This window comes from Macrobrachium nipponense, chromosome 2 (genome assembly GCF_015104395.2).
Source record: "Macrobrachium nipponense isolate FS-2020 chromosome 2, ASM1510439v2, whole genome shotgun sequence".
NCBI lineage: Eukaryota > Metazoa > Arthropoda > Malacostraca > Decapoda > Palaemonidae > Macrobrachium > Macrobrachium nipponense.
In genome coordinates this window covers 70,201,237-70,224,604 of record NC_087201.1, presented here as the reverse complement: position 1 = coordinate 70,224,604, position 23,368 = coordinate 70,201,237, and positions in this window count along the sequence as shown.

The window sequence follows — 23,368 nt, the reverse complement described above, 5'->3', positions numbered from 1 at the left end:
CGGTTTTGGCCACCCTCCGAAAAAGTACTTTAACACGTCCTGACACCGGAGATGGTCATCAGTCATGAGTTGTTGGTGGTGATAACAGGAGCTCAAGACCTCTAGGTACTCTTCTTTCGAAGTAGTAAGTATTTTCTCCAAAGTTAGAAATTAAGGCCATATTTTAAGATTAAAATGGGGTAATGAAAAGGGTGGCTAACGCAGTGCCCACAACCCCAAAACGCTTTCGAAGTTTTTACTTACAACTCCAAATATTTCGAAGATTGACGCCATCTCGATGCTTACAGAGTCGCTTGTGTCAACAAACTTCCCATTTCCTGTGCTAAATCTGCACACCACTTGTACCCATAGACCAGTGGTTCTTAACCCCTGGGTTGCGACCCAAAGTTGGGTCGCCAAACCATTTTATTGGGTTGCTGAGGGTATGCAGAAAATTATTATCTTCCCACTACAACTATATTATAATTATATACTGTAATAATTAAAATTCATGATGCATTGTTTTAGGATTCTAAGCAGACCATGATTAAATAAAAACTCCAAAGCAGAAAATTTGTTATCTCAGCCAAGTCCAAGACACTATTGTGCAACACATGTCCAAGCTGGTCACAGAATTTGACCATTACATTCCAGAAAATGCACATAAATACAGTTGGGTCAGAAACCCATTCAACATTGAAGCTGAAGACCTACCTGAGGAAATGTCAAACATCAACAACCTACAGGAGCAGCTCATTGAGATCCAGAGTGATGAAGCACTTCATTATGATTTTAAAAGACAACATGAATCACTAAGCTCCTATTGGATAAAAGTGTACAAAGAAAAACCAATTCTTGGAGGTGAAGCCATGAAAGCACTCCTTCCATTTGCCACAACATATATGTGTGAGGCAGGATTTTCTGCCCTGACAGTCACAAAGACCAAGTACAGAAACCGTCTACAACCTGAGGATCACCTAAGATGTAGTCTAACATCAAAATCACCCAGATTTGAGGAGCGGTCTTGCAGAAGGTTAACGCCTCTGTTTCGGACCAGGACGGTTCGCTTTGCTCTAGGGGCTCTACCAAACTACTACCCCCGCCTCTCACGAGACATAGGAAGTACTATGCTACGAGCTCTGCATTTTTGTTGTCACGCCATCTTAACCCAGATGTCATTTGCCTGAAGCCGGGGTTGACTCTGGAGCAGGTGAGGTTGGTGGCTCCGTCCTTGTCTCCCATGATGCCTGAGCATTGGAATCTACGCCAGCCTCCATGTTGCAGACGGTTCCTTGGGTGGACCTCTGGTCTGTGGTTATTGCCAAGATAGCTTCCGACAGGTCCCCGGAAGGGTTGGTGAGTGCTTCCTCGCTTGCCAGTCTGTTGCTGTCCAGGGGCAAGGCGTTTTCATATTTGGCTCACCTCACTGCTAATTTATAGGCTAATCTCCTTCTGATTAGAAGAGATGAACCTTTGTCTAAGATGGAGAGATCGCTCGACACAGAGTCCTTGCTGGCATTGAGGAATGGAGATTTGTTGGAGACCCAATTTTTGTTTCCTCGAACAGAACTCAAGAATGCGATAGACCGGTGCCGGGCTGACACCACAGACAGACTGGTGCACCAGGCCGTGTCTAAGTTGGAGTCTCGTCCTCAGAGACATCCGGCTCCTCCTCCTCCCCCTGTCCAGCAGCAGTCAAGGAGATCGTCGCCTGGTAGGCTGTTGAGGACCTCGAGTTTGGCAGGGCCTTCCCGTTCGACACAGCCTAAGTCAGGCTAGTGTCTCAAGGCCACTGAAAAGGCTTGGTTCGTTGGTGGAAGACGATTTACCACCACCTTGTAAATGTGCCAAGGAGTGTGAGCGTAGCCCACTCCCCTACTGTAGTTTTTGGGAGAGCCCCCCCATCAGATAGCTGAGCATCAAGTTGTGGTTATGAAACTCTCCTCATCCAAGAAAGTGTCTGAACACCCACAGTCCAAATGCCCAGTGTCCAGCGTCTAATTGTCCAGTGTTTGAGTGTCCAGTGTCCGAGCCATTCAGTGTATGAGTATGTATTCTGGTTGAGAATGTTGATGTGCAGTGTCAGATTGAGCGGTGTTAAAAAGTGCAGTGGCATTTGCCAAGATAGGTACTTGGTCGGCAGAGAAGAGGTAACTTGGAAAAGTGGTTTTTTGTACTCTTCCTTCTTGTTTAGTATGACATAGGCAAGCGTCATATTCTGTGGGAGAAACTCCTTCCTTGGGAGGATCTGTCTCCTCTCAAGGGGATTTTTCCAGTCTTATCGACTGCAAAAAGGTCCGCTTTCTCTTATGTGAAATTCTATTTATGATGGCAGAGCTTGACCACCTCATCAAAGGTGTCGATAAGGTATTTGAAGTGCTGAACATCCTAGACTTGATGGTAGGGGCTCTAGCAAAGAAAAATGAAGATTGTGCTGGTAAAGTGGTCAGGGATGCTGCATAGGAATTAGTGACAAATTTTACTACAGGAGTGCTGAAGAAGAGGGCGCTGTGGTGTTCCTTTACCACTGATGGAGTAACTCCCTCTTAAAGATTGTCGCTGTTATTCACTCTGTTAGATCAAGCCAGCCTTTTCCTGAAAACAACTTTAGAACAGATAATTGCCGAACTCCAAAAGAAATCTACTCAGGAGCTCCTCACATAATCCACTAAACATCGGAGGGACTCGGGGCATGGTCCTTCGGCCGTTTTCACTGCTAGAACTGTATCCCCTTTCATGGTAGAGGACATTTGCAATCCTGCCCTTGCAGGAACCTTCGATCTGGACAACCCAGTAAGAAGACTTCAGTTAGACCCTCCCATAGAAAGTGAAGAACCTGTCCTTTGTGCACTGGTAGGAGCGAGACTTCTACAATATTGGGAATAGTGGGAAGCCAGGAATGCAGAACCTTGGGTTCTAAAAGTCCTCAAGGAGGGCTAAGCCATCGCGTTCAGGGCAAAACCGCCCTTAACATCCTTGCCCATCAGCTTAATGGCCTACTCTCTAGGCCCAGAGAAGTTTTTAGTTCTAGAGCAAGAAGTTTTGGCCACCCCTTATCAAGAAAGAAACTGTGGAATTAGTCAAACGCAAACTCAGAAGGCTTTTAGAACTGCCCAAGTCATCAAGGGGTGAAGATCTTTCTTAGACGTAAGTGCTCTGAATATTTTCATTGAGACCACCAAATTCAGCATGGAAACAAACCAGTCAGTCCTTTTAGCCATCCAGCAAGGGGACTGGATGGTAACAGTGGAAATGCAGGACACGTACATTCTTCCATGTACCAGCATGTTCAGAGTCCAGGAAATATGTGTTTCAGGACAGATCTTCCAATTTTGAGCACTATGCTTTGGCCTTTCCACGGCCCCTCAGGTATTCACAAGGGTTCTAGCCCCTCTCGCTAAGAGATTAGACATCATGGGCATAAATGTTTGTGTATATTTAGATGCCTGACTCCTTTGTGCCCCCTTAAGATCCAAGTGCATAGAGGACCAACAGAAGATTACCAACAGTTAAGATTACTTATCAACCTGCATAGAGTACCTACAGAAGATTACCAACAGTTAAGATTACTTATCAACCTGAAAAAGTCTCATCTGGTTCCCTCTCAATCAATACTTTATTTAGGGATGAGGATAGAGTCTCTGAATTTTCAGGCTTTTCCCTCCCATCAGAGAATACAAAATTGCTTAAGAAAATGAAACTTCCTCTCTCATCCTTCCTGCTCTGCTAATGAGTGGATGAGTCTGTTAGGGACCCTCTCATCCATAGAAAAGTTCGTCCCAAAGGGCAGTTGAAATTACAGTTTGGCAAAGATATTGGGTGAATAAGCACAGTATGATTATGAGTGTGTCATTGAGTTTTTAAAAGAAGTTAGTGTTCTTAAAGAAATTTTGGTATTTCACTTTTGTGTATGTATATGTATATGTGTCTGTGAATATATAGTATATGTATATATATACATATATATATATAATATAATATATATATATATATATATATATATTATATATATTTATTATACGACATACACACAGTGGTTCCCCCTATTCGGCGGAGCGATGTGTACAGACACCACCCGGTGAATTAGTTAAAACCCACGAATAGTTAAAACCCACCAATTAAAAATGCTTATAACTGCCTATCTTGAAGTTCAGATACGCAAATGTATACCTTTAATAACAATCCCTACTATCAAATATACCTAAAATTACTAAACGCTTATTTACTGTATTAATCTTGAGGTATATATAGATATCATATATATATATATATATATATATACAGTGAGCCTCAGTTCTCGACGATAATTCGTTCCAGAAGGAGCGTCGAAATTCGATTATTTCGAGAACTGAATAAAGTTTTCCCATAAGAAATAACTGAAAATGGATTAATCCGTTCTTGACCATCAGTTATTACCTAACCTGCCTTTTTTATACAATACATTACATGTAAATTACAACTAAAATAAGTTAAAAGTTTTGAAATTAAATATCATGTTAAACGTATATTTATAATTTTAAATGGTGTAAATTACAGTATAAAGAAAACTCCCACCCTGTGTCCAACTGATTGTTTGTTGACCAAGCTCCATAGGCCTACCTAGGTAAATAGTAAGTAGAACGTAGTGTAGTGGGTAGGCATAAAACGTGTTGCTAACATAATAAAAGCATTGAAAAGCAAGTATAATTACAGTAAATTAATAAACTATTAAAATTAAACCCAATCTATATTTATCAAAAACTTGCAAAAATTTGCCTACAGTAAGTCGGCATTTAAGGATGTAAACAAACCATAGCGCAGCCCTGGTGGTTTATATCGGGACTATGGTAGTAAGAAACCATATCTCGCTATAAGCCTAGAAACATTTACATTCGATATTAATTTATGGTAAATCTTTTACGGAGTCGACTGCAATACTGTATACAAAAGCGCTTGAAAATTATCTTTCAAGTAAATGTAATGTTATGATACTAACGATTTTGTTTTCATAAATGTCCTTATAAAAAAAGGTGCGTCTTTTACTGGCAAATTGGTCCAATATCAGGGCTGGTTTCAAGCTTATTGGACTTTGACAATTATTTATGGTACTGCATGGTACATATATACGTACACATAAGTAAAAGAATCTTCTTAATGTCTTTAATTACTATACCATTACGTACCAGCATCTCTTGAGTTTAATATCAAGCTAACCTCCTCTGTTTTTTTTTTTTTTTTTTTTACGAGGACGCTTTTAACGAACATACAGATTGCGTTCGTTACCGCGCACGCGTTGCATATGTTAAACTGTGTCACTACCAGACCTCATACGTAAACATTGACGTCTTTTTACAGTAGACATAAAAGAATCTTCTTAATTTCTATATATTTCTATCCCACCCTAGCGGCTTCTCTGATTAAGCTAAGGCTAACCTCCTCTTTACCAGCAAGCTTAACAAAGATTAAGATTGCGTTCGCTACCGAAACGGCACACGTTACGTATGTGACAGTGGTTTCACTACCAAATCTCACACGTAAACAATGACGTATTTTTACAGTAGACATAAAAGAATCTACTTAATTTCTATAATTAATGTATACCGTAGCGGATTCTGAGTTAACCTAAGGCTAACCTCTTCTTTACCGGCACGCTTAAAAAGCTTAGATTGCGTTGCTACCGAACCGAACATGTTACGTATGTAACTGGTTTCACTACCAAATCTTACACGTAAACATTAACGTATACAGTACGACATAAAAGACTTCTCTTAATTTCTTGATTACTACGCACTGTAATATGGCATAGTAGCTTCTCTGATATAAACTATGACTAACTTCTTTCTTTACCGAAAGCTTAACAAAGCTTAAGATTGCATTCGCTACCGAACCGCACATGTAACCTACGTACGTAACATTGCCTTCACTCCAAACCTAACACTTAAATACGTATTGCATTTGCTACTGAAACGCGCGTCTCAAGTGTGAGCATGGTTTTAGAATATGTCTACGTTGATAACCACTGAAAAAGCAAACGAAATGCGCGCAAGGTGTACAAGACACGACACATGTTTGAATGTTTGTAAACATTAGTTGCGACTTTAACATGCTGAGTCACTGAGTGGCGTCACCAATGTTACCAACCGTTTTGCTAAATTATGCTAGTCGGTCCAAGTCAAGAATTTATGCCAAATATGGTGCAATTTTGTGCCAGAATTATGCTATTAATCTATCAGTTATCTCATTTCTCTAATACATTTGAGCTAAAACAACGATGTAATGGAAATTTAAAACATTTATATATTAGGTGAATGATAAAAAAGTGACGAACAGACAATTTATTAATAATAATAATTTGATGATGTTAGGAACTCGTAATAAAACACCATTTTTCTTTAATAGATCACATACGCAATCACTAGTACACTATTTGATATGCAATCATATTATACTATTTGACAAATGTGTGAAGATCACACATACAAATGTGAAAGAAAAAAAACAACAAGTTTACGATTTTTACTGCATCATTATCATGCCACTCAGAACCATTTTCTTTAACAGGTCACATAAACAATTAATAAATACTTGAAAATGTGTGAAAATTACTTCAAATATAACATTTTTGTTATTTACTGATATTTCCTGAAAAATTAAAACTAAAAAAAAAAGGTAAACAAACAAACCAGTCTCTACTCAAGAAGAAAAACATACGTACTTATTACTTGATCATTATCATGCCACTGAAACACTTTTTTCTTTAATAGATCACATACACAATGAATAAATACTGAAATTGTGGTAAAATCACTTCAGACATAATTAAAATTTTGATTACTGAAAAAAATAAAACTTAAAAAAGGAAAAAAAGTAATTCTTTACTCATGAAGAAAAAAACATTATTAACACTTTACTGATTGTTTGTCATGCCACTGTGGGTATTTTATTTATATTCACAAAATTTAACATTCCTTAGTTGGGTTCAAAACTTAGCAATTAACTCATTTGTTAGTGCTGCTTTTGAGGCAATTTTCACTTGAAGATACATTCACTATAGCTGTGTATGAAATTGAGGAATTTTCTGCATTTTATTTAAAATTTAGTGAAATACATTCTAAAATTGTACTAGAACCCTAAGTGTGAAAGAAATTATGCTAAGCTCCCAATTCTTGGGTCAAATTATGCTAAAAAACATGAATTATGCTACATTTGGTAGCACTGGATGACGCCAACTAGCGGCAGCTGGCGGAAACAGTTTTGTTTACAAACATCATATGGTCGGGGGTCGGAAACTGGTTTTTTGGTTGAAAACAGATACAAAGTTTATTGGAAATTTAGTGGCGAAATCCGATTATGTCGAGCTCTAATACGGTCGTGAAACCGGGTCTCTACTGATATATATATATATATATATATATACACATACACACAGTGTTCCCCCCGTATTCGCGGGCGATGTGTACCAGACACCCCCGTGAATAGTTAAAACCCACGAATAGTTAAAACCACCATTAAAAATGCTTATAACTGCCTATCTTGAAAGTTCAGATACCAAATGTATACCTTTAATAACATCCTACTTCAAATATACCTAAAATTACTAACCTATTACTGTATTAATCTTTGAGGTTATATTATAGACCTACAGCCAATAACAGAGAGAGAGAGAGAGAGAGAGAGAGAGAGAGAGAGAGAGAGAGAGAGAGAGAGACCAGTGAATGGCAACATCATATATCTGACCATCAAGAGTGAAATTATGAATTATTTCTGAGACAGAGAGAATAATAATGAGAGAGAGAGAGAATAACGCCTGAACTCCGACTCCTTCCCCTCCGCCAATACGTATATCAAACTGTCATATACTCCCCCGCCCACGTTCCTCCAAGTGGATAAAAAAGACTGGGGATCGCTATTTTTAATTAATCTTATTAATATTTGAAAATCAGTTAAAAGGTAAATAATTTATTTATACTACAAAACAAATAAACATATGTAAGTAAGAGAGAGAGAGAGAGAGAGAGAGAGAGAGAGAGAGAGAGAGAGAGAGAGAGAGAGAGAGAGAGATGGTATTATTACTGTTTAATCTCACAAAACTAAATATTATTTGTAAACTAGTGCTGTATATTACTATTTTACCATAAAATGTAGTAATGTCCAAGATACACTTATACATACATTTCCAGCCCAAACAGAGGGCGAGAGTTACCACTAAGACATACTATCTCGTGTGGCAAAAGAGAGAGAGAGAGAGAGAGAGAGAGAGAGAGAGAGAGAAAATTCATGATCATTGAGAGGGCAGCAGTTGTTGGACCCCAGCCAACTCTGCTTGGCTACCTTGAGTTCAAAGACGCGGGGTAAAATGCATTTTCTTTCATTCTTACATAATTTTATATTTATAAACTAAAATCTTGCTAATTCACTTTAGTATTTTCTTTAATGAATTGATATTATTGCTGTTTACATTAATGTTGATATTTGAAAATCATTAAATCATTTATCATCCAAAAAACATACATTTCTGTAAGAGAGAGAGAGAGAGAGATTTTCGTAGTATGTATTTGTAAAATACTTTCACTTATGATTTTTGTAATCACAGTTGTTATTATTATTATTATCATTATTATTAATATTACTATTATCATATGAAAATACGTATTAATAAACATATTATACATAGTGTACCATAAAAATCTCTCATCTCAGTAGAGAGAGAGAGAGAGAGAGAGAGAGCTGTAGTTCGAAAGAAAGATGCGTGAAGACTGGGATTTCCTTCATTCTTACATAATTTTTAAAATTTATAAACTAAAATCTTACTAATTCAATATAGTATTTTCTTTCTTAAAGTTATTGCTCTTTACATTAATATTAATATTAGAAAATTAGTAAATCATTTATCACACAAAAAGCATACATCTCTGAGAGAGAGAATTATTAGTTATTATGTGATATCATTTAATCTTATTAAACTACTAATACAGTATTGATAGTATTGATCAATATTAATATTTTAAAATCAGTAAATAATTTTTGTATCATAAAAATGTATTTAGGCATGAAAATAACATCAAAACACACTAATTAGTGATTATTTATCGTCGGAAAATCCCTCAAATAGGCGAATTCACCGCAAATAATGGTTAGATATGGTCCAGAAAAAAATCCGCTAATCAGTGACTCCGCGAATCTGGAGAACGCGAATACCGGGGGCCCACTGTATATATATATATATATATATGAATAGTTTTGAACTTTGGTATTGTTTGGTGTGTATATGGTGGTTTTGCGTTAGCTGTGTACAATAACTGATGTGGAATTTTAAGTCTTTTATACAAGTGTGTGTGGATGTATGTGTGTATTTCCCCCAAGTTGGTTGTACTAATTGTTTCGTTCAGCGTCAATGATCCTGGTAGTCACAACACCATATAATTTTTAATTATTCATTTGTTCATTCTCCTCCCTCTGAACCCTGACCCAGACTTCTAATCAGATGCATTGGATCTAGGCTGGGGAGCTCTTCTGGGATGCAAGGAAGTTTCTGAGACATGGTCCCTGAAACAGAGAAAACTGCACATGAACTTCAGGAAATTGAAGGCAATCCATGTGGGCCTTCAGTCCTTCGAAACAGAGGTTTGTTCATGAAACTTATCCTGTCAGATATATATATAGCTGTATTTCTGACGTCCGACAGAATTTCAAAATTCGCGGCACACGTAGTGGGGCGGTCAGGTGGTAGTAACATTCCCGCCGCTGGGAGGCTGGATATCAGGAACCATTCCATTTTCTATTCATATTTTTTCTGTCGCCGGTGCTGCAAACATCTGTTTACAGTACCTCCGTCTAGGATTTTTTCATTATCTCGCTTAATATTATCTGGATTGACTTTTGGTATCGACTTCTGGATTGTTGGATTGGCACGCGTTATAGTGGTTTGGTTTTTGATTTTTGGATTGGCTTTTCTGGATACATGATCTTGGATCAAGTCGGGAAGTTTCAGATGTGTGTGAGGAGTGAATGTAAGGTGAGGCTTCTTAAACCTTCAGTTTGATCCTCACACAATTGTATGGATTGCAGGGGGCATGTTTTGCGTGGCTGATGATCGGTGCAATGAATGTAAGGATTTGGATGATGATAAATGGAGGATGTATGAGACCTATCGACGTAAATTGGAGCGCGATAGAGTCAGGAGGAAAAGGTCTTCCTCCAAGGGCAGCTCTACTAAAGGTAAGGATAGTAACATTTCTCCTCCTCTAACACCAGTAGATTTTGCCCAACCTAATCCTGTTTTTTGTTTGCCTTCGGGCCCCAGTGCTGTGTCTGGAGAAGGTAACACCCTTTCTCTGATTCTAGAGTCTATTCGTGCTCTCGAATCTAAGGTATTGGCCCTAGAAACCGGCCCTGTGAAAGTTTGTGTTAGTGACCCCTAGTGTTGTGGAGGGGGCGTCAGATCGGCCCTATAATGCCTCTAGGCCTAGACCTCTATCGGACTCCCAGGACTCAGGAGTGGGTATGTCGAAAGAGTCAAGAGGTTACGGGGGCTCCCCACCGATCTGGCGTCCCTTCGGCCAGGCCTTGTTTGCTAAATCCCAGTGGCTGCCAAGGAGCGCGCACGAGCGCGTTGTCCTGAAAGACTGCTTTTCGTCATCCGAAGCGCCTCCTCGCGCAAGGGTGGAGCGCTCGGAGAGACTCGCGTCCGTTGAAAAGGACCTTTTCGCTTTGAGGAGCGCTTCACGTCCTATGTTTCTCTCCTCTTTCGTCAGAGGACGCTTTTGACGCCTTTCCTCCAGCAGAAGAGAGGAAGGCTTTCTACCGATGAGGACGTTCGTTTCCACGCACAGGCGTGTTCACCTGAGAGGCAGGATAGCTGTACCTGCTAGAAGGAAGGAGGCGTCCCCTAGTCCCCTCGCCTTCTCGCAGTCTCGGTCCTGCCCCTTCTTTTGCTTCCTTCGTCACCTACGAAGGATATCCTTGTGTCCCTTCAGGACCAGATTACGTCGCTGATGGCTCAGAGGACTTGCCCAGCAGCAGTCGAGCCTAAGCGTAGGAAGGACGTTCGGCTGCCCGTCAAGAGGATGAAGCGGCCTCATTCTCTCTCGGCTCGCTCGTCTCTCTCTCCGCCTCCGGACCGTCAACGTTCTCGTTCTCCTAGCAGATCTTTTACTCTCTCAGGAGAGGACGCTCGTCAAGACGCTCGGCGTTCGAAGCAGGACGCTTTGCGCTCTCGGCAGGTAGCGGTTGAGGGACGCTCGGCAGGACGCTCGGCGTTCTAGACAGGACGCTTTGAGCTCTCTTCAAGACACTGTTAAGGACGCTCGGCACGCTCGCCGTGTGAAGCAGGACGCTTTTCGAGCGAAGCAGGCAGGACGCTTTTGAGAATGCAAAGCAGGACGCTCGCTTGGCTAAGCAGGACGCTTTTGGCGCCGCTCGTGCAGGAAGCTCGCGCTTCCTTTCGTAGAGACGTTTTCTGTTAAGACAGTTCATGTGGCTTCTAAAGGACGCTCCTCTTTCGCAAGATGTCCGTACCTCTAAAGATCAACGTAAGGCCGCTTCCGTACCTGTAGCGGATACTTCCAACCAACGGAAGTCTTTGTTCAGGATTGAGACTGCGGGACGTACTCCCTCTCCTGATGGGCGTTCTCCAGTTCCTCTTAGGGAGGAAGGGGAACTTAGTAGTCCGGGGAGTTCCGTCGAAGAGAACAACCGGTAGCTTCAGCTGTCTCGGACTACAAGGTTCTTGTTAGGCTGTTACGTTCAGCCTTCGGGGAGAAGTTCCAGCCGACAGCCCCTAGGTCTCCTCCCTCTCAACTTTCGTCTTCCAAGACCGTAAAGACCCCTGAATTCGTCGAAATGAAGACATCGCTGTCGACCAAGAGGGCGTTTTAAGAAACTTCAAGACTTTATGTCCAGAAGGAAGGATCAGGGCAAGACCACTTTCGCCCATCCACCCTCTAGACTCGCCGGGAAAGGAGGAGTTTGGTATGAGACCAAGGAGGATGTGGGAGTAAAGGTCCCTTCGTCCGCTTTGGGTGACTTCTCCAGTTTTAGTGGACGCCCAGAGGAGGTCTCTCTTAGCGTCTGCTAAGGTGTCCTGGACTCCGGTAGAGACTGAACCACCACTTGAAGGGACTGCTTCGTACCCTTAAACGTGTTTTAATTTCCTAGATTGGTGTCTGGGAGTTTTGGACCTTCAGTCTAGGAGTCCTGATTCTCTTAGTCTGGGGGAGCTGTCCAGCGTGTTGTCATGTATGGACAAGGCCGTCAGGGATGGTTCGGAGGAGCTAGTTTCGAATTTTGGAACTGCCTTCCTGAAGAAAAGAGCACTGCTGTGCAGTTTTACTGCTAAGTCGGTATCTCCCGCTCAGAAAGCGGAATTGCTCTTTGCGCCTCTTTCGGACCATCTCTTCCCAGGCTATGGTAAAGGATCTTGCACAGAGTCTGCAAGAAAAGGCGACCCAGGACCTCTTGGTTCAGTCTTCAAGACGTCCAGCGGTTCCTTCCACTTCGACATTCAGCAAACCCCCTAAGAAAGTCAAACCCTTTCGCGGGCACCCCCCCTCGAGAGCAGCTCCTCGGGAGAGGGTTTTCGAGAGGAAGAGCTTCATTCAAACCCAAAAACAGCAAATGAAGATCTCGTCTTCAGACACCAGTCGGGGTGGGGCCAGACTGGAATTCTTTGCGGAGGCTTGGAGGCAGAGAGGGGCGGATCCTTGGACCCTCAAGATAGTAGAGGGGGGTACAGATCCCCTTTCTACATCCTCCTCCTTTGACATCAACTCCCAGAGACCTCTCTCCATCCTATCAGGGAGAGAGAACAAAGTGTTCTTTTCGATCTATTAGACCAGATGGTCGAAAAAAGAGCGTGGAACAAGTCTTGGACCTAGAGTCACCGGGCTTCTACAACAGGATTTTCCTAGTGCCGAAGCAGTCGTCAGTTGGCGCCCGTCCCGATGTGAGCAGGCTCAATCTTTTTGTTTTTGTAGAAAAGATAAAGTTCAAAATGGAGACGCCTCAGTCGGTGCTGGGAGCATTGAGACCTGGCGACTGGATGGTGTCTCTAGACCTGCAGGACGCGTACTTCCACGTCCTAGTCCCACCCTCTTTCAAGGAAGTACCTGAGATTCGTCTTGGACAACAGGGTTTGGCAGTTCAGAGCCCTTTGTTTCGGTCTCAGCACGGACCCCGATGGTTTCACAATGATTATGAGGAATGTAGCGAAGTGGCTCCATTCGTCAGGAATCAGGATAGCCCTCTACCTCGACGATTGGCTGATCAGAGCGTCGTCGAGGCAGAAGTGTCTGAAGGACCTTCAGTTTACGCTAGCCCTAGCAAAGTCTCTGGGTCTTTTGGTCACACCGAAAAGTCGCATCTGACCCCGACACAGTCCATCGTGTATCTGGGGATTCAGATGGATTCAGTGGCTTTTCGGGCGTTTCCATCCTAGGAACGTCAGCGACTGGGGTTAGAGAAAGTCGCAGCCTTCCTAGAGAGAGAAGCTTGTTCGGTGAGGGAGTGGATGAGTCTGCTGGGGCACCATTTCCTCGCTAGAAAAGTTTGTCTCGCTGGGAAGACTGCACCTCAGGCCTCTTCAATTTTTCCTTGCGGAAGGAATATGGACGTCGAAAGAGGGACCTGAATGCGATCCTAAGGATCTCCAACGAAGTAAAAGTACACTTAAGATGGTGGCTCGACCCTCAGAAGTTACGAGAGGGCCTCTCCTTAAATCTTCTGAGCCCCGACCTAGTGTTGTTCTCAGACGCTTCCATTTCCGGTTGGGGAGCAAACACTAGGGGGGGAAGAAGTGTCAGGCTCCTGGAGAGGGGAAACAGGTAGCCTGGCACATCAATGTAAAGGAACTGCAGCGATATTCCTGTCGCTGCAGTTCTTCGAAAGAAAGACTGTCAAGCAAGGTTGTTCAAGTCAACTCGGACAGTACCACAGCCCTTGCGTATCTAAAGAATCAGGAGGGGACTCGCTCCAGATCCCTTTTTCTCCTGGCGAAGGAAGTTCTGCTATGGGCAGACGCAAGGCGCATCGAGATCCTGACAAGATTCGTGGCAGGGGTTCAGAATGTCAGGGCGGACCTTCTCAGCCGCCGAAATCAGATTCTACCACAGAATGGACCTTGCACCAGGAAGTCTGTCAACAGTTAATGGAGATTGTGGGGACGTCCTCTAGTAGACCTGTTTCGCTACATCAAGGACGAAGAGGCTTCCTCTGTATTGCTCCCCGGTTCTGGACCCAGGGCATTGCAGTGGACGCGTTGCTCTGGAACTGGACAGACCTGGGATCTTTACGCCTTTCCCCCATTCAAGATCATGGGGGACGTAATGAGGAAGTTCGCAGCGTCAGAAGGGACAAGGTTTGACTCTGATTGCCCCAAATGTGCCAGCAAGAGAGTGGTTCACAGAGGTCATGACGTTCCTTGTGGACTTCCCAAGAACGTTGCCCTGGAGGAGAGATCTACTCAGACAGCCTCACTTCAAAGGTTTCATCAAAACCTCTCCGCTCTGGCCCTGACTGCGTTCAGACTATCGAAAAGTTGGCCAGAGCGAGAGGCTTTTCAAAGGCAGCTGCGAGAGCAATCGCTAATGCTCGAAGAGCCTCTTCAAGAGCTGTCTACAGTCTAAGTGGTCCTCCTTCAGGGCATTGGTGCAAGAAGGAAGGAATTTCCTCTTCCACGACCTCTGTGAATCAGATAGCAGATTTCTTACTCTATCTAAGAAATGTGCAAAAATTGGCAGTTCCTACAATCAAGGGTTATAGGAGTATGTTGTCTGCCGTTTTTCGCCACAGAGGAATGGACCTCTCCGACAATAAGGATCTGCACGATCTCTTAAGGTCGTTCGAAACCACCAAAGTTCCACAAGCAAGACCGCCCTCATGGAATTTAGATGTGGTGTTGAAACATCTGATGCTAAGTCCCTTTGAGCCTCTCCATGAAGCTTCTCTAAGGGACTTAACGAGAAAAAACGCTTTTCCTAGCTTCTCTGGCGACGGCGAAGAGAGTTAGTGAAATCCAAGCGTTCAGTAGCCTAGTGGGTTTCAAGGAGACAGCGCTGTCTGCTCGTTGAACCCTTCTTCTTGGCTAAGAACGAGAACCCGTCTAATCCTTGGCCAAAGAGCTTTGAAATCAAAGGAATATCGAGTCTCGTGGGTCAAGAACCAGAGAGAGCCCTGTGCCCTGTCAGGGCTCTCAAGTTCTATGTGAATAGGACTAGAGAGATAAGAGGTCCCTCAGGTAATCTCTGGTGCTCGGTGAAGAGACCAGATTTGCCGTTGTCGAAGAATGCTGTTGCTTTCTTCTTGAGGGACGTCATTAAAGAGGCTCATTCATCTTGCCAGAAGACTGATATGAGCCCTCTTTAAAGTGAAAGCTCACGAGGTCAGAGCCGTAGCTACCTCTCTTGCCTTCCAAAGGAACATGTCTATCAGAGATATTCTTGATAGCACCTTCTGGAGGAGCAATTCCGTATTCGCCTCACATTACCTCCGGGATGTGAGAACGATTTACGAGAACTGTAGTTCTTTGGGACCTTACATTTCGCAGACACAGGTGGGGGCTGAAGGTAGCTCTCTCCCATCCCCTTAGCTTAGTTACGGTTATTTTATTGTGTTTTTGTTTGAATGGTGCGATCTTCATGTGAAAATCTACCATTCCATAGTGTTAATATCAGGGGGTTTTTTGTTGGAGTTGGTCAGGTGGTGGTCGGTTTGCTGTTTACTGCCATATGTTACTGCCATATGTTTGGCTAGATGGTCTTGTCGCATTGTGGTCACGTCCCCGTTGACAGAGCATCCAGAGAGCACCAAGCACTACAGGTCAAAACCTGCTGGCAACTCTGATAAAGCATAAGCAGGCTTTAGGTGACGTAATCACATAGTCTACTTTGCTATCAGGTAAGGAACCAATAAGTTAATCTTTTATTTTAAATTTAAACTTTACTAAAAATCCTAGTCTGTCTCTACCCACCATCCGAAGGTGTGATTCAGCTATATATATATCTGACAGGTAAGTTTCATGAACAAAAATGTTATTGTTATAATACAATTAAGTTTGTTCATACTTACCTGGCAGATATATATAATTAGATTAGTGCCCACCCTCTCCTCCCTAGGAGACAAGGGCCATGAATAAATATGAATAGAAAATGGGAATGGTTCCTGATATCCGCCTCCAGCGGCGGGGAATGGGTACTACCACCTGACCGCCCCAACTACGTGTGCCGCGAATTTTGAAATTCTGTCGGACGTCAGAAATACAGCTATATATATCTCTGCCAGGTAAGTATGAACAAACTTAATTGTATTATAACAATAACATTTTTAAACAAGACAGTGGTGGCCCACTTGGACAATACCACTGCCCTGTCTTACATCAAGAAACATGGAGGGATTCTCTCTCTCCCTCTGCAAGGCAGCAAGGGACCACCTCCTCTGCACAGAGCAGAATCGAACCAGGATCGCCACTCATTTTATTCAAGGTAAATTAAATGTGTTAATAGATGAGCTGAGCTGTTACAAACAGGTCCTCCTCACAGAATCGACTCTGGGTCTGCTGGTATGCTCCGACCTGTGGAAACTGTGGGGAAAACTGACCCTAGACCTATTTGCAACCTCCCGGAATCATAGCCTTCCGCTGTTCTGTTCTCGAGTCCTGGACCCTCTGGCATGGGCGACAGATGCCATACTTCAGGACTGGTTGAGCATGAACCTTTATGCATTCCCACCATTCAGCTTGGTCAGGGAAGTTTTAGACAAGTTTCGAACCCATCAAAATGTGACTGACCTTAGTAACCCTGTTCTGGCCTTTGAAGGAGTGGTTCCCGAAGCTCCTCGACAACTTGTAGACTTTTTGAGGCTACTTCCACAAAAACCAAATCTTCTCAGACAACCTCATTTCAGGCGCTTCCATTGAGGATTAACCACTCTGACCAAGACAGGATTCAGACTGTCAGGAACTCATCAGAGCAAAAGGCTTCTCAAGACCAGCTGCAGCAAGGTCTACCAAACTAAGTGGACAGTCTTCCGCAACTGGTGTAGAAGACATAACATCTCGTCTTCTCAGACATCTATAGGTCTGTTTTCCTCAACAGGACCATGCTGGGCCATGTTGGGCTCTGTTTTTCATCAGAGATTTTGATCTGTCTTTGAATCAGGGTCATTCTAACCTTATTAAATCCTTCTACACGTCCAAACAGATTCGGTCACACGGAACCTAGATGTAGTCCTGAAATGGCTTTCTGGTCCCCATTTCAAGCCCCTTTGTTCAACGAAGTTAAGGGATCTTACTAGGAAGACCCTCTTCCTTGTGGCTTTAGCAACTGTTAAGCAGGTCAGAGAGTTTCATGCTATTGATAAAAGGATTGCGTTCTTGGAAGGAGACAGTTTGTTCTTTTATCCTCAGTTTTCTGGCCAAGAATGAGACTCTGTCCAAGCCCTGGCCACGTTCTTTTACCATTAAGAACTTAGTGGAGATCCTGGGCCCAGAAGAGGAAGAGAGAGCTCTTTGCCTTGTGAGAGCATTAAGATACTACGCACCTGCATAGGACCAAAATCAGAGGACCTGCCAGTAACCTATGGTGCTCTTTTAAAAATCTCACCCATTTCTAAGAATGCCTTGTCATTCTTTCTAAGGGACCTTATTAACAAGGGTCATTCCTGGATTGGAGAGGACATCTTGCCTTCATTTAAAACAAAAGCTCATGAGATCAGAGAAGTCACTACCGTGATAGCTTTTAGACATAGCTTGTCTCTCTCCTCTCTTCTTCAATCCACATATTGGAGGTGTAATTTGATTTTTGCAACTCATTACTTAGGTGAAGTGGAAACAGTGTTTGAAAAACTGCAGTACCCAGGGTTGATGTCAGTGGCTGGCATGGTTTTGGGGACGAAGCATGGGAAGCATTCCTTTTATCCTTTTTTTCTTTGCCTTGATATAGGGTGTTGAGTCTTAGGGTACCTGGAGTACCCACCAGTTTTTTAGTGGATGGGTGGTGGTTATTTTATTTTTTGGCGTAGGTGACAGCATTGTCTGGTTGTTTTTATTGTGTTATTGTGCCCAGGGCAAGGGCAACTACTGATGCTTTGCTATCCATTGGAAATGTCCTTTGCTGCAAAGCTCCCATTTAAGTAGAGGCGCTCCACAGCTATACTGCTACACCACTACAGGTTAAGATGAGCACCAACCAGTGGCAGTATCTAGTTGCAGTAGCTCTATTACCAGGTAAGGGAACAACAAGCATTGTATCAGTGAGCAACTTTTCTATTTTCAAATTCATTACCATTCTACTAATGTTTTGGAATAGAATATGTCCATGCATCTCACCTCCTGTCAATGTGGGTTTCAGCTTTATACTAATTACTTATATGATGTTATTTTCGTGATAAAATTAAGTTTCATATATACTTACCAAGTAATTGCAGAATCAGAGCCTCCCCTCCTCCCTTTGTGTGGACATAAGGGCACAAACAAATTGAAGCTCTTTGCTGAGTTGTTCCTCTCTTTCCCCAAAAGTGGGCGAGGCTAGTCACCTACACAAAAACAATAGAAGCACTGCTGGGATTTTCAAAATATAATTTTGTACATGAACTTTCCTGCCAGATATATACTTAGCTTACGTCTCTGACGTCACGACAGAATTCAAACTCGCGCAAATGCGACAGGTAGGTCAGGTGATCTACCCCACCCGCCGCGGGTGGGCAGGTGTATGAACAATCCCCCTTTCCAGTCATAATTTTTCTGTCGCAGGTGTCGACTAAATCTGTTGTCGATACTCTCATTTTGATTATTACTCGTTTTCGCCCTGGATTGTTTGCCATCGGACTTTTGGTTGAAGTAAACCTGCCGTCCTTGGCTTGGCATTTTGCGATTTGTGGACCGGTTTTGGATTATTCTTTTGGATTATTCTTGGAATTTCATTATGTCCTGATTTAGAAAATTAAGAAATCAACTATGTTCAGAGTTTGTTCTGTTAGCGATTGTAAGGTGAGGCTACCGAAAGCTGCGGTAGACCCTCACACAGTATGCATGAGGTGTAGGGGGAATGACTGCTCATTTATTAACCCTTGTAATGAATGTGGTAATTTGAATGAAGAAGAATGGAAGGCGCTTCTTCTTATGTAAGAAAGCGTTGAGAAGGACAAGGTTAGGGAAGCTTCATCTAGGAGTTCTAGTAGGCCTCGCGCCTAGCGAGTTTGAAGTTGATAACCCTGTTGTAGACGTAGCGCCTTTACCAGTTTCAGCCCCTGCTTCCTGCACCGAACCCGAAGATGCGCCTTCGGAGGTGGACACTATGAGAGCCACTATTCGCAGCATGGAGCTGAAAATTAAAGTGCTAGAAGGTAAGAGTGATGCAGCAATTTGTGCAGTGATCCCAGTGCAGTGGAGGGTGCGTCTGATCGGCTCCCTAATGCTTCTAGGCCTAGACCTCTTCCAGACTCCCAGACCCAGTGGAGGAGGAAATCGAAAGCCGCAGGAAGGTTAGGGAGAACCCCCACCGGTCAGGCGTCCCCTCGGTAGCGCCTGATGTTCGATCCAGGCTACCTTGGATCGTGCCAAGAGAGAAGTCTTACGGCATGCTTCTCGTCTTCGCCTTCTCCTTCGCCCAAACGTGGTTGGAGCTCCTCGGAAGCTTCTTCTCCGGCCGTCGAAGAGAGCCTGGCAGGCTTCTTCCGCTCTCCCCTCCAGCCCTGAAGTTTTTTCGGAAGATCCTGGATTGGATGTGAAGAAACCGAGGATTTCTTTGGAGTTTCGCTCTCCTAGTAAGGATCGAGGCTGCGTCTCCCGTGAAGGACTTTGTTAAGTCTCCTACACGTGTGTTGGCTAGTCTGCAGGCGCAGATTACGGCTCTGGCTGACTCCTTGATTGTGACTTCTGGTCGTAGGAAGGACGTCTCGCTCCCGGTAAAGAAGTCCAGGCGCTCTTCTCCAGGCTTACGCTATTCGTCAGTAACCGCCCTCTCTCCAGGAGTGGATCGTAGTACGAGGCGCTCTTCAAAGGACAGGCGCTCTCCTGCGGACATCGTTTCTCTCCGTCGACAAGGGGCATGCTTCCCGTAGACGAGCCTCTCCTGACAGGCGCTCGTCTCGAGACAGGATCCTCTCCCGCTGGCAGACGCCAGGAGCCTGGTAGGCGTTTTTCTCATGGTAGCCGCTCTCCTTCAGGCTTTCGCTCTCCTGTGACCAGACGCCCTTTGGTAGACAGGCGCTCTTCTCCTGTCGCCGCCCTTCGCTTAGCAGGCACCAAGAGCCTGGTAGGCGCTCTTCTCCTTCAACGGCGCTCTTCTCCCGATTTTCGCATCTCCTCGAGTTAGGCGCCGGGAATCTGTCAGACGCTTCTCGCCTGGTAGGCGCTCGTCGCCAGAGATTCTCTCTCCTCGCAGCAGGCGCCAAGAGCCTGATAATCGCTTCCCGCATGACAGCGCTCTTCGCCAGGCAGCCGCTCTCCTTTAGACGCGCCAGGAGCCTGATACGACGCTTTTCGCCTAATAGGCGCTCTTCGCCTAATAGGCGCTCTTCGCCTAATAGGCGCTCTTCGCCTGAATAGGCGCTCTTCCCGCCAGATTTTCGCCTCCCTGCGTTCGTTAGGCGGCCAAGAGCCTAGAATACGCCCTCATCCTGACAAGAAGGAGTTTTCACAGGCAGAAGCTCAACTGAAGTTAGTAACTTCCCCGGTTAGATGTCAGAGTTCTTCCAGACGTTCTTCCAAGGATTGGACTCTCGGCTGAGGACAAGACAACCTTTCATCGTAAGGATCGTGAAGGATCTTCGGCGGAAGAAGAACAGGATCCCTCGGAAGAAGAAATTCCTAAAGATTCCTCCGTTTTCTTCATACAGCGTTTGAACGGACCTGTTTGCTTCAGGAATTTGGAGACGCCCTTTCTCCTGTCGCCCCGCCCTCTCCTCTTTCGTTAGTTTTTTTCGACTTCGAAAACTTCGAAGGTTTCATCCTGTGTCAGGATGAAGCCTGCAATCTCTATGAAGAAGGCTCTTAGAGGTTTTGGTGAGTGGCTTCTTTCGAAGGAAGAGAAAGGGAAGACGGTTTTCTCTTTGCCCTCCTTCTAAGCTTACTGGGAAACTAGGATTCTGGTATGAATCGGGAGAACCCTTGGGCCTCGTTCTTCCATCCTCGGCAGACTCGGACTTCTCTTCACTGGTGGATTCCTCTCGACGCTCTGCCCTCATGTCTGCTAAGACGACATGGGGGATGAAGTGATGCTTGACCACCTGTTGAAGGGAATGTTCCGAGTCCTGGAGGTGTTTAACTTCCTAGACTGGTCTTTGGGCGTTTTGGCCAAGAAGACGCAGACCCCGGATTCCATTTCTCCTGAGGATCTTATCAGTGTTCTCACGTGTATGGACAAGGCAGTGAGGGATGGATCGAGTGAAGTAGCTTCACTTTTCGGAGCGGGAGTGATCAAGAAGAGATCGGTGTACTGTTCGTTCCTGACGAAATCAGTATCGCATGCTCAGAGAGCCTCTCTCCTGACCTATTCTCAGCTCTCTCCTCAACTCTTCCCTAAGAAGATCGTTCAGGATGTTTGCTTGTGCCCTTTCAGCTAAGGCTACACAGGACATGCTAGCCCAGTCTACCAGAAGCCTCACTCTTCTTTCCAAGCTAAAACCAAGAGGGAGACTCCAGTTTAGGCAGGAGCCCTTTCGAGGAGTCCCTCCCTGCCAGAGCTTCTTCCTCTAGAGGATCTAGACCCACTAAACGAGGGAAGACCTTCTCTAGATCCATCAGAGGGAAGAAGTAGGATTCAAGTTCTCCAGACATCAGTGGGTGCCAGACTTCTGAAGTTTGCCGACGTCTGGGCCCAGAAAGTGGGGCGGACAACTGGTCACTCTCGATTGTCCGCAAAGGCTACCTCATTCCCTTCTTATCAAGACCTCCGTTGACGACGACTCCGAGGGAGTTGGTAGCCAAGTACAAGGACCCCATCATGAATCAAGCCCTCTCTCTAGCAGTAGATCTTATGCTGGAGAAGGAGGCGATAGAACTAGTGAAAGATCCTCATTCTGCGGGTTTTTACAAACAGACTGTTCCTAGTTCCCAAGAGCTCAGGAGGATGGAGACCGGTTCTGGATGTAAGCGCCCTGAATGTCTTCGTAGAAAAAAGGAAGTTCGCCATGGAGACAACTTCTTCAGTGTTGGCGGCTCTTCGTCCAGGGGACTGGATGGTGTCCCTAGATCTTCAGGACGCTTACTTCCATGTGCCTATCCATCCTTCTTCACGGAAGTTTCTGAGATTCATGATGGGAGGGAAGATCTTCCAATTCATGGGCCTTGTGCTTCGGCCTTTCGACAGCCCCTCAAGTTTTCACGGGTTTAATGAAGAATGTAGCGCAGTGGCTACATTTGGAGGGAGTGAGGCCTTCTCTCTATCTAGACGATTGGCTGATCAGAGCAAGCTCACAAGAAAGATGTATGGAAGGACCTACAAAAGACACTGACTTTTAGCAAGTTCGTTGGGGCTTCTGGTGAACTTCCAGAAGTCACAATTAATCCCCAGTCAAGAGCTGATATATCTGGGGATTCGATGTTTCTCCGGATTTTCGGGCATAATCCGTCACCAGAGAGGATTGCTCGTTGCCGAGAGAAACTAACGACCTTCCTAGAGAAAGATGCATGCACAGCGAGGAGTGGATGAGTCCCCTGTTGGGGACAGCTTTCCTCGCTGGAGCAAATTCGTTTTCTCTAGGAAGGTTGCATCTCAGACCTCTCCAATTCTTCCTTTACCAGAACTGGAGGTGTCTCTCTCTAGACCTGGAATTCTCCTTCAGGATATCAAAGGAATCAAGAGGGACCTTCGGTGGTGGACAGATCCTCTCCGATTTGCAGAAGGTCTGTCTCTGTACATGCCAAACCCGAACCCAAGCAATATTGTTTTCCGACGCGTCGGAGACGGGTTGGGGTGCGACCCTAGGGTCAAGAGAAGTGTCAGGCACCTGGGAGGGGGAACAGGTGTCCTGGCACATCAACAACAAAGAGTTGATGGCAGTGTGGTTGGCGTTAAAAGCCTTCGAGCCCACGTCCGAAATGCTATAGTTTCAGGTCAACTCGGACAACACCACAGCCTTGGCTTACATAAGAAAGCAGGGGGGGACACACTCTTTCTCCTGTACGAAACAGCGAAGGACTTGCTGTTGTGGTCTCAGGCAAAGGAAGATCGTTCTCCTCACCAGGTTCGTACAGGGAGAAGGAATGTCAGAGCCAATCTCCTGACAGGAGGAATCAAGTGCTCCCCTCGGAGTGGACTCTGCACTCAGAAGTTTGCCAGACCTGTGGAGGTTATGGGGCAGACCTCATATCGACCTTTTTGCGCACAGCAAAGAACAAGAGAATAGACCTCTACTGCTCCCCGATCTCGGACCCAGGAGCAGTGTCAGTCGATGCTTTCCTTCTAGACTGGAGAGG